The sequence below is a fragment of the Misgurnus anguillicaudatus genome, chromosome 2 (genome assembly GCF_027580225.2).
Source record: "Misgurnus anguillicaudatus chromosome 2, ASM2758022v2, whole genome shotgun sequence".
Classification (NCBI taxonomy): Eukaryota; Metazoa; Chordata; class Actinopteri; order Cypriniformes; family Cobitidae; genus Misgurnus; species Misgurnus anguillicaudatus.
In genome coordinates this window covers 9638418-9650595 of record NC_073338.2, presented here as the reverse complement: position 1 = coordinate 9650595, position 12178 = coordinate 9638418, and the positions used below count along the sequence as shown (strand labels likewise).

General features: G+C 41.3%; 1 long non-coding RNA gene across 1 annotated transcript; it reads right to left on the bottom strand.

The window, feature by feature from the left end:
* Positions 1–1077: 1077 nt before the first annotated feature.
* Positions 1078–10840, bottom strand: LOC141367294 (uncharacterized). The gene is made up of 2 exons (XR_012371617.1): positions 10734–10840; positions 1078–1666 (listed from the first exon to the last, which is right to left on the bottom strand). It is a non-coding gene; the product is annotated as an uncharacterized lncRNA (long non-coding RNA).
* Between the last annotated feature and the right edge of the window lie 1338 nt (positions 10841–12178).

The window sequence follows — 12178 nt, the reverse complement described above, 5'->3', positions numbered from 1 at the left end:
ACCCATTGTCAAAATTTCTGTGTCCATCACTGTAGTTCATCCAAAACAAACCAGAAATGAGACTCAAAGTGTAAAATACCGGAATTATCCTTTAAAGCCCTGTTTTCAGATTGTTTATGGTGAAATGGAATGGTTTTGACAGAAATTTCGACATATGCGGCTGCCCTGAGAATTTTCGGGTGTTTGTGTTTCGCCTCACACCTCTACAATGGGTTTAATGGTGCACTGGAACAATCCTTCCAAAAATGCATTAAACTTTCATTTACAAAGACGTGAAACTCATCGAGTGGTCAGGGGTGTTCACTGATATGCTCACACAAAAATTGCTGCAAAAGACGCTTTCCAACAGCTGTTTTAGCATTCGTTGTTAACTTGTGGACCTTTTTTTCCAAACGCCTCACACTCGTACATTCTTCCGCTGAGAGCTTGAATAACAGATTTGCAAGGCACCGTTATAAATAACCGCATATCACTACGCATTAGTCTATTTATTTGTCATGATGGAACTTCATTCAAAGCAGAGCTCACCAAAGAGCTTGCAGTCGGATCTCCGGCGTGTGGTGTTGGCTGCGAATTAAAAAAATGCGTTTGCCAGCAAATAGTATGAGAGAAACACATCTTTCACTCTCAACCAAACTAACAAACTAGCCAATCAGAAGTAGAATGGGGAGGGGTCTTTGAGGTGCGGCTGAGGTCCAGCTGCTACAGATGCCGCGCGGCCCCGCGGAGATGTCATAACAAGTTAACGTTGTCAGCAGGATGAAGAGTATGTATATGAAGCCTAGGCTAGGTAAGACAATGTAATTGATAAAGGACCTAAATCAGTGGCGCTGGGCAGGGATAGAAGGAATAGGCAGAGACAAACAGCATTTTAATAGTAAGAAAATTAAGAGAACCCGCCAGGTGTTTGTTGCTTTGACAAAACTGTCCGTTTCAAATCAGGCTATGCCAGTAATGTAAATATCAGATTTCTCGTCGAGGTGAAATGCTGTCTCGCAATATCAATATAAAGTTGCGTGTGTGTGTCAAAACGTTGGCTTGCATTATTATTCTGTAATCACTTACGTTAACGCACGCATATCCACACTATTCCTGAGGTAAATGCGGGCGACGCCATCTTGAGCTCAGATGGGTAAAACTTCCGGTGAGCTACTACAGCTAATAGTAGTCCTATTGCGAGGGATACGAGTCTGCCGTTTTGACTGGCATTTTAATGCTTATTATGAAATCCAGGAATATCGGCATAATTTGTGCAGTTAGGGGTCAACATAATAGATGATACAAACGCAGGAAATCTTTACAAAACGGTTGTTTTAACTATAATACACGCACAAGAACTGAATGTTTATGTGGCGCACGTGCATCTATTAACTGTATCATCACATCCATCCAGTAAAACCTTTCATAGAAACTGACAGTGAACAATAAATACAATAATTATTCAAAAACAACATATTATGCAGATAAAAATATGCTGATTTATTTATTCTGCTACTTTATATTATTACAAAAATGAGATTACAGTCCATAATATATAGCCTACGACATTAACTGCTTATTAGTTAATGTTTATAATAGTTCGTGATGTGTTACGTATACCGTTACTTTTGTTGTGTTTTAAATGAATTTTTTAAGCAAATAATTTCATAAGCTCATGTCTTATTTACTGTATGTAGCGCCCCCTACCCGTAAACTATAATTAGGTGGAGGACCGGGTTCTCTTTTGTCTCTTTAATGGGATATTACTTTCCTTCCTAAAGTATTTTTGTCTACTGGTAATCTTAATTATTCAGTGTACACACTAGCTGCAGTAAGTTATCACCAGACTTCAACAAACTCAAAAGGTAAGTAAACTAAATTACATTTATTTATGTACAAAATAGAAATATAAAAATAATTGTTTGTATATAGGTACCCCAAAAATATCAATAAAGCAAAAATAAAAGTAAACCTGTTGTGTGTTTCTTTTTTCTCTGTATAAACCTTTAAACTACCTGCTCAGAGGTTCACAGGTTATATTTCACAATACTCAAAAAAGATGTCTGATTCGTTACAATAAATTGCATCAATCATTAAAAGTATCAAACCCCAAGTAAACAATGTGATCAGATGTGTTACACATATATTTAGATCACTTCAGGAACATAAACAAAAGTATTGATAACCAAAACTCCAGGTAAATAGAATACACAATATTGTAACTCAGTCAAAATCATATGCGTGGGCCCACACACACAAACCAGTAAAAAACCCTAACCTGTAGCAGGCCTGAAAGTTGCTGGGGAGCGTGGTGGCCTTTAAAACTTGAAAATGGCCTCTTCACTCTTACGAGCTAAAATAAAACAATAAACAAATCACCTGAATAGCTTCCAAGGTGGTTGAAACACGAAATCCTCTCTTACAAAGCAGTAGATCTGTCTGTAGTTTCTCTGCCTCCTCTACAGAACAACAGCGCGATCCTCCATTACCATGGCAACGACACCCCGAACCACGTCCAACGTAGCGTCACAACGGGTCCATGAATTTCTCTTCACCACGATAATTAAATACTGAATGCACCGCAGTACTGTTGAAAAGCAGTCCTGTAGAATGTTTTCGTGCTAAATCGCTATAAATAGCGTAGCTTCGGGCTACGCTGTACAGCAGACTCAGAAGAAGTAAACGTAACTTTTACTCTTAAACAGAGCAAACAACTAAATAAAGTAGATAGTCGACGTAGATAACACTTTTTTCGCCAAATATAGACATTTAACACACTTTGCTAGTGGTTATTAATCTATATCCAACTCAAACTTACAGGAGCAAACAAACACAGACCTCTCTCTTCCATCGGCAGTCCTCAACTCTCCCTCTATCCAATCATAATTCTCTGTATATGCAGAGAGGCGGGATTAAGAGGTAAAACGGCGAATCACAAAAAAATAAAAAAACTTGCTAGGCACGGACACGTTTTGAGCCAGTGCATTACTACCAAACCTTATACATGCAAAAACTCTTAAAGGGGAAGTACACAATTATTTCCACAGTATACACAGACACAATTATGATACTATTTGGACAGCCAACAATCATAAATGCACAATCACATAAAAAAATAACAAATTAAGCTTAATATAACCCTAGCTGGGCTACACTCTCCCCCTTCTAATTGACTCATGTCCTCATGAGACTAACTCATTACATTTTCATTTTGGCTTGTAACTTTAGATTTGCAGTTAAACTAGAACATAGAGAACACTGGGCCATTGAGTGGCACCACCATGTTTTGCAAACCTGTTTCACTCTTTGGGAATTTTCAATTTGTACTATCATACCCCTATATACAAGAGTTAAGGGCCTGTCTGAGGATTTACCCAGTTCATCATAACTCAGTTTTTTCACTGGTCTTACTTCTCTTTTAGGACGAAGTTCAACTTTATCAGCTTCTACTTCTAGTGGGACATTTATGCATTGACCCTCTCCCCCTTCTAATTCCTGATCCACTATTCTCTCAGGAGTTGGCAGATAGCGGTTTTCAGCCTCACATTCAGGGGTTTTTCTCATCACTACCCTTTGATTAGGGTCCCTAGCAGGGCTGTTACTGACTTCTACATTGTCTTTGGTCAGTTCTGTGGTAAATATTGAGTTAAGTGGTCTCCTTTGCTCCACTATGAAATAGTCACTCAGGCTGCTTTCATCACTATCAGAGGCCTGCTCTACATACTGACAATGATTTTGTGCAGATTGCTCTCTTTGTGCTCTCTCCACAGCTCGTGCCCTGGTTCTCACTGTCCTCGGGACATCTTTCCTTTCATCAGGTAAGTTTATCCTCACTCCATCTCCAATAGGCAACAAATGGTCTCTATGCAATGTCCTGATACCTCCTGTACCAGTCTCGGGTTTTACTCTATATACAGGCAAGTTTGGCAGTTTCTCCATGACAATGAAAGGTAAGGAATTCCAACGATCCAGTAACTTCTGCTTTCCTGTTATGGCCAAGTTCCTTATAAGTACACGATCTCCTCTCTGCAGAGTTTGATGTTTCACTTTCCTGTCGTAAAGTCTCTTGTTCTTTTGTTGTAGCCTTGAAGAACTCTCCGATGCCAGCTGATAGGCATGCTGCAGCTCTCTTTTCAATCTTTCAACATACTGCTGATGTTTTACCTCATCCTCACCATTCACTGAAGATCCAAAACATATGTCCACTGGAAGACGAGCTTCTCTGCCAAACAACAGATAATACGGTGAATAACCCGTAGCTTCATTTTTAGTACAGTTGTAGGCGTGTACCAACTGACTGATGCTTTGGCTCCACTGGCTTTTCCGGGCAGGATCTAGAGTTCCCAGCATGGAAAGGAGGGTCCGGTTAAAACGCTCTGGCTGGGGGTCTCCTTGAGGGTGGTACGGTGATGTCCTAGATTTGTGAATTCCCAGGATTCCAAGAAGTTCTTTGATAAGACTACTTTCAAAATTCCGCCCCTGGTCTGAGTGGATGCGGGCTGGCAAGCCATAGTGTACAAAAAACTTTTCCACAAGAATCTTGGCTACTGTTACTGCTCGCTGATCTTTTGCAGGAAAGGCCTGAGCGTAGCGGGTAAAATGATCAGTTACGACCAGTATGTTGGCAATTCCCTTCGCATCAGGCTCAATAGACAGGAAATCAATGCAAATCAGATCCAATGGGCCACTGCTGCTGATATGATTCAAGTAAGCTGAGCGTTGTGGTAAACTCTTTCTAGCAATGCATCGTCCACATTCCTTTACAAATTGTTCCACATCTTTGTTCATGTGTGGCCAGTAAAAACGATCTTTACAAAGCTCTGTCGTCTTTTCTATTCCCAGGTGACCTGACTCGTCATGAAGAGAATGTAACACCTGCATATGATACTTTTCTGGCAAAACTAGCTGCTGTCTCTCCTTTCCATTGGAAATTTTGGTAATTCTGAACAAGAGATTGTGTCGAATCGCCAACTTTGCACCTTGTTGCCGTAAAAGAGTCTCCCGAGGATTAGAACTCTTTGTTACAGTAAGGGTATTTCCTTTTTCCACTTCCCGTTTCACAGGTCCAATGATGGAGTCTTTCTCTTGTGATAGTGTCAATTCAGAATTTGTCAACTGCTCCTTGTGTCCCATTTCCAACTGCACAGGACAAACGTATACTGATGGAATGACATTTGAAGTAGCCCCCAATTGATCCACTAACCTGCCACTAGATTCTTCAGAGTGGTAAGTATCGCCAAGCTGACAGATGGCCCTCACCCCTGACCGTGGTAGGTCCACCCATTCTTGAGATGTTTCAATAGGATAGCGAGACAAGGCATCTGCATCAATGTTGAGACGGCCGGGCTTGTACTGAAGGCTGAAATTGTAAGTGGCCAAGGCAGCCAGCCACCGATGTCCTGTAGCACTAAGCTTAGCACTGGTCAACACATAAGTGAGGGGGTTGTTATCGGTCTGGACGGTGAACTTGGCCCCATACAAGTAATCATGGAACTTATCCACAATAGCCCATTTGAGGGCCAGAAATTCCAACTGATGGATTGGATAGTGACTTTCGGCCACACTCAATTTTCGGCTGGCATATGCGACCGGCCTCAGGCCTTCTGGGTGTTCCTGATTCAACACGGCACCTAATCCACTCAGGCTCGCGTCAACATGTAGGACATAAGGTTTAGCTGGATCGGCATATGCCAGTACAGGGGCATGTGTAAGGCAATATATGATATTATGAAAGGCCTCTGTGCACTGTTGGTCCCAACGTTCACCAAATGGCTCTGACTCACTGTAGTACTTGCCTTTCTGTACTGCTTTATTTCCACTTTTGGCCGGGGAATAGCCTCTGGTCAAATCAGTGAGGGGTCTCACTATGGCAGAGTAGTTTTTAACAAAGCGTCTGTAGAACCCACAAAATCCTAGAAAGGATCTTAACGACTTCAAATCATGAGGCATCTTCCAATCTGACACGGCATTCACTTTTTCAGGGTCAGGAGCTACCCCCGCAGCAGATACAATGTGTCCCACATATTTTACTTGCGGCTGACAAAACTGACACTTGTCTATGGACAACTTGAGCCCGTATTCCTCCAGCCGATCCAACACCTTCAGCAGTCTCTCCTCATGCTCTTCTAAAGTACGCCCAAAGACAATGAGGTCGTCAAGGTAAGCAATGACCTGGAGCAGATGCATATCTCCAACAGCTCTCTCCATTAGCCGCTGAAATGTTGCGGGAGCCCCAGTGATCCCTTGCGGCATGCGTTCGAACTGATAAAAACCTAGAGGACAGATGAATGCTGTTTTTTCTTTGTCCTCATCGGCCATCTCAATTTGATAATAGCCGCTGCGCAAGTCCAATACAGAGAACCATCTGCTTCCAGAGAGAGAGTCCAACGCATCATCCATTCTTGGAGTGGTGTACTGATCAGGGATTGTCCTAGCATTCAATGTCCGATAATCTATGCACATACGAATGGCTCCGTTCTTCTTCCTTGCAATAACTATTGGGGAGGCATACGGACTCCTGGATTCTGTTATGATGCCTGCAGCCAACAGTTCCTTTATGTGACGCCTGACATCATCAATATCTGCGGGGGCAATCCGTCTAGATCGTTCCCTGAATGGACGGGAATCACTTAGTCTGATGTTATGCCTCACACCTTTGGCACGTCCAACATCCCACTCCTCAACTGAAAACACGTTTCCACGTTCTGCTAGTTTCTCTCTAAGTCTTTTTTCCCAATCAGCAGGAATCGGCGAATCTTCAAAGTTGAATACTTTAGGACCTAACCTTTTTGTGACAGCTGGAACCTCTGGGGTAACTGTAACAGTATCAGTGGGAAAAACCTTTGCGATAACTGTGTCTGAGGGGATACTAATGTCTTTAGAGGTCTCATTGCAGATCAGCACTCTGAAGTTGTTCACATTAATGGCAGAGGACGGCAGAATGGTCGGAGGAATAAACAGTCCAGCTGGAAGCGAACTCTCTGCAGGGGTTTCCACAAGAAAAATTTCTTTTCTCAGTGGTTTCTCACTCTCCACTTTACACTCTGCATACCTTTCACTTCCTGAAGGGATAGTCAGGACTCCTGGTTCTCTCCACTTTACTTGTCCTTCAGCTGTCTCAAAAACTTCCTCTTTTAAGCAGGGCTGGGGGGTTGAGAGCTGGATTCTCATTGAATTTACTTGATTGTCATTAACATCCTGGTTGAGCAAGGTCAGACGTTTAAAGAAGCTTGCATTCGTTCCAATTATTACAGGACATTGCTGAGGGCCTTGGGGTTCAGGGCAGACCAAAGCGAGAATGGAAACCTTTTCTTTCACTCCTGTGATTGAAGCAGGAAGCAAAACATCAACTATGATGTACCCCTTGTATGGGTAACTCGAAGAACTCAGTCCCCAGATGGACAATCCAGTGAGTGGGTGCAGTGGTAGCTGTGATAAGTGTTTTGAGTACCATTGGTCAAACACGATGGTTACTTGGGACCCACTATCCAGTAAAGCTTGACAAGGACATCCATTTAACTTCACAGAAATGGTTGAGGCAGGGCCCACTAAACCCCTGGGAACTTGACTTATCCCACATACCTCAATTTGACTTCTTTTAGAGAAACAGTCTGAACTGCTGTGAGTAGTACTGGCTTCAGTCATCTGGTTCTTTTCATTTTTAGCTTTCCGAAGCGCACGAACCAACTTTTGTATTACTTGGGATGTGTTTTCTGGTGCTTGACACTTAGTGGCGATGTGTCCATCCTCACCACATCGATAACAGAAGAAATCAGCTTTGTTCCTAACAGACATCTCTCTGTTGTACCCTGGAACTGACCTTGGATTTGTCAGAGCTTGTTGGGACTGATTAGAGGAGCTGATGCTCATAACTGTTAACTGTTGTTGCAGTTGCTGAACTTGCTTCTTTAACATTTGTACCTCTGATTCTCCTTGTGTTTCAGGTTTTTTCTTATCCTGCTTGTCTTTCTGGTTAACTCTCATCGCAGAAACAGAAACTGGTTTTGGATCATCCCCAAATCTTGATCTTAGCTCTTGAATCTCTGCTCGGAGTTGTCTGACCACAGATGAGTCAAGTGTAGTTTCACTCTTTAATTGTATCTGCTTCACCGATGCCTTGATTTTATGCCGGGCGGCTTCATTTTCCTCCGCTTCTTTGATTTCATTAAGCAGTGCTAAGAAAGTGGGTGGCTGTTCTCTCCTCTCCCTCAGTCTTAACTGCAAAAGCATCAGATCAGCCTCAACTGCTCCTCGGATCAGCTGCTCAAGTCTGGTCCTGTCCATCATCTGGGGACTCAATCCTCCTCTTCTTACCACTTTAGATAACGATTTTTCTATCCGACACAGAAAATCCGATAAAGCTTCTCCAGGGTGTTGACGTAAGAGACGAAAGGCAAAGTAGAGGTCCTCCCCTGACTCAGAAGTTCCAAATGTGTTTTCTAATGCCTCCAAGTATTGAGAAGCGCTTGCTGCAGGAGTTGAAAAACGAACAGCTTTGATAATGTCAAGGGCTGGACCTTTTAAACTCTCCATAATCCTTCTACGTTTCTCTTTTTCTGAACACTCACACTCATCAGCCATTAGCCTTGCCTGTTCTATCCAATTTTCTAGGCTTTCTTCTCCAGCTGGGGTTGGAATAATGCCTGAAAAGGTACGCAATCGTCGGTAAGCATTGGTTTCCCCGGGAGGTTTAGAGGTCTTTTCCAGAAGCTCGCCCACCGCACGTATAATGGACTCAGGGGAAGCAGCATGGGTTGGAGCAAATAATGCCTGTATGTCAGTCATAGTTTTTCCTTCAGCAGTTAGGAACATTTCAAATTTTTTGGAAAACTCAGAAGTGGGAATGTCAACAGGCGCCACTATCACTTTCCATGACTGTTCTCCATCTGCTAGCAACAGTTCAGCTGGAACACGGTTTGGGTCTATGACCTCCTTACACTCACATAAGATCAAAAGGGAACCAGGACTAGGCCCCAATTTAGTGTCTCTAACTCTTACTCTTCCTAGGGCTTTTACAGTTTGCACAGTATCTTCAATGTATGACACTTCAGTGTTTGCTGGTACTCCTACTAGCAAGATAGCATGAGCCTCCTCAATTTCTGCCTCCTTACACCACTTAGAAAGCTCAGCAAGTAAAAGAGGGTTACTTTTAAAGGCCATGCTTGAACCTGAGGCAGGTGTTTATCAATCAACTTAAATGAGCTCAAAGGGTAACTTAGAGCTTACTTTTACTGTGTATTTTGTGCTTTTACAGGATTAAGGAAGGAAAAATCCCCGTACTGGCCACCATTTTATGTAGCGCCCCCTACCCGTAAACTATAATTAGGTGGAGGACCGGGTTCTCTTTTGTCTCTTTAATGGGTTATTACTTTCCTTCCTAAAGTATTTTTGTCTACTGGTAATCTTAATTATTCAGTGTACACACTAGCTGCAGTAAGTTATCACCAGACTTCAACAAACTCAAAAGGTAAGTAAACTAAATTACATTTATTTATGTACAAAATAGAAATATAAAAATAATTGTTTGTATATAGGTACCCCAAAAATATCAATAAAGCAAAAATAAAAGTAAACCTGTTGTGTGTTTCTTTTTTCTCTGTATAAACCTTTAAACTACCTGCTCAGAGGTTCACAGGTTATATTTCACAATACTCAAAAAAGATGTCTGATTCGTTACAATAAATTGCATCAATCATTAAAAGTATCAAACCCCAAGTAAACAATGTGATCAGATGTGTTACACATATATTTAGATCACTTCAGGAACATAAACAAAAGTATTGATAACCAAAACTCCAGGTAAATAGAATACACAATATTGTAACTCAGTCAAAATCATATGCGTGGGCCCACACACACAAACCAGTAAAAAACCCTAACCTGTAGCAGGCCTGAAAGTTGCTGGGGAGCGTGGTGGCCTTTAAAACTTGAAAATGGCCTCTTCACTCTTACGAGCTAAAATAAAACAATAAACAAATCACCTGAATAGCTTCCAAGGTGGTTGAAACACGAAATCCTCTCTTACAAAGCAGTAGATCTGTCTGTAGTTTCTCTGCCTCCTCTACAGAACAACAGCGCGATCCTCCATTACCATGGCAACGACACCCCGAACCACGTCCAACGTAGCGTCACAACGGGTCCATGAATTTCTCTTCACCACGATAATTAAATACTGAATGCACCGCAGTACTGTTGAAAAGCAGTCCTGTAGAATGTTTTCGTGCTAAATCGCTATAAATAGCGTAGCTTCGGGCTACGCTGTACAGCAGACTCAGAAGAAGTAAACGTAACTTTTACTCTTAAACAGAGCAAACAACTAAATAAAGTAGATAGTCGACGTAGATAACACTTTTTTCGCCAAATATAGACATTTAACACACTTTGCTAGTGGTTATTAATCTATATCCAACTCAAACTTACAGGAGCAAACAAACACAGACCTCTCTCTTCCATCGGCAGTCCTCAACTCTCCCTCTATCCAATCATAATTCTCTGTATATGCAGAGAGGCGGGATTAAGAGGTAAAACGGCGAATCACAAAAAAATAAAAAAACTTGCTAGGCACGGACACGTTTTGAGCCAGTGCATTACTACCAAACCTTATACATGCAAAAACTCTTAAAGGGGAAGTACACAATTATTTCCACAGTATACACAGACACAATTATGATACTATTTGGACAGCCAACAATCATAAATGCACAATCACATAAAAAAATAACAAATTAAGCTTAATATAACCCTAGCTGGGCTACATGTATAATATTTTCATAAAACGAAAACTGAAAACATGTAATAGGAGTTTAATATGTTTATTACGGTTTGTTTAAATAACTTACATTGTGTTGAATGAGAAGCATAAGTTACTGCTGCTGTCGGATCGCGTGAAGCTTGATGTGTAGCCATAAAAACTCGATAAGTCGATAAAAATTGCCGTTTAAAAAAAATTCACACCAGAGGGACAGTTGTGACATTTTAAATCATCACCTGAAAAGGTTAAAAACAAGAAGTCTCTGTATATTCCATGTATTAAACACTCGACTGACTGTCCCACTGTAGAGATACGGCATGTCTCTGTGCTTTTATATTTGCACATTGAAGACCCGTCACCCCCGAGGAACAACATGAAACTATTGAATATATCTTGATGTATCAGGACACTTCTTAATTTCATCCTCATACTGTTTCATACATGAAATTATGACCGTAATCATCATGAAAATCACCGGCTCTGGTCCAGTGACAGTACGCGCCGGAAGTCGCACCCACAATTCGCGCAAAGCGTCATGGGGCGTAGGAATAGTGTGGATAAGTTACGTGAATCAGATCCAACGTCATCTTGACGAACACACGCATTTGCTCCTCTTAATGGTTTGTGAATCTGGCAATAATGCTTGTGATTACAGAATAATATAATGTCAAACACACACATTCATGGATCTGGTTTGCCTGTGTGTGCGTGCGCGTGTGTGTGTGTGAAACGCGTAGCTCGACTGTGCCAAAAGAACTATGCAAAAGACAAATGCACTTGACTGCCTTTCCAGAAAGTCATAACATTTGAATTAAGTAACAAATGTTGTAATCAATAATTAATCTGTATTAAATGCCCCCACTAATTATTCTATAAACGTTAAACATGTTTTGACCAATAGCGAATCCCATTTATCAAATTGTGTATGTGGCTTTTGTGCCTTATTATTACCATATGCAACCAAAGATTTTACTAAAAGGGCATACATTTGTTTAGAAGAACATAAAAATCCTAATATTTTTACTCTCAAAATGCACCACATTGATGTATTTACTTTTAAATGCACAAAATGATTTTGTTCAGTCTGATGCAGTGGCAAGGCTACATAATTGTAAGGGTGGCACTTGCCCACGCATTGACGATTGGCCACTCAGATCGATCAACTTTGAGCCCAAATTATATTTCAACTGTATTTCATTTTATATAAATGTGTGTGTGTGTGCGCGTGCGTGCATGTGTGCATATGTATGTCGCCACGTCATGGTAGGTGTGTCGTATATTTTCCTGCTTTTTTGTCCTTTGCCAATCACACCTATGATCATCAATTGTGTGCATCGTCATGTCAAAATATGTGTTCCGCTTCATGTGAACCTATATGCGTTGTGCCACATGTCAAAATACGTGAAAAATACAAACAGTTCATCACCCCTCACACATTAGCTACAAGAG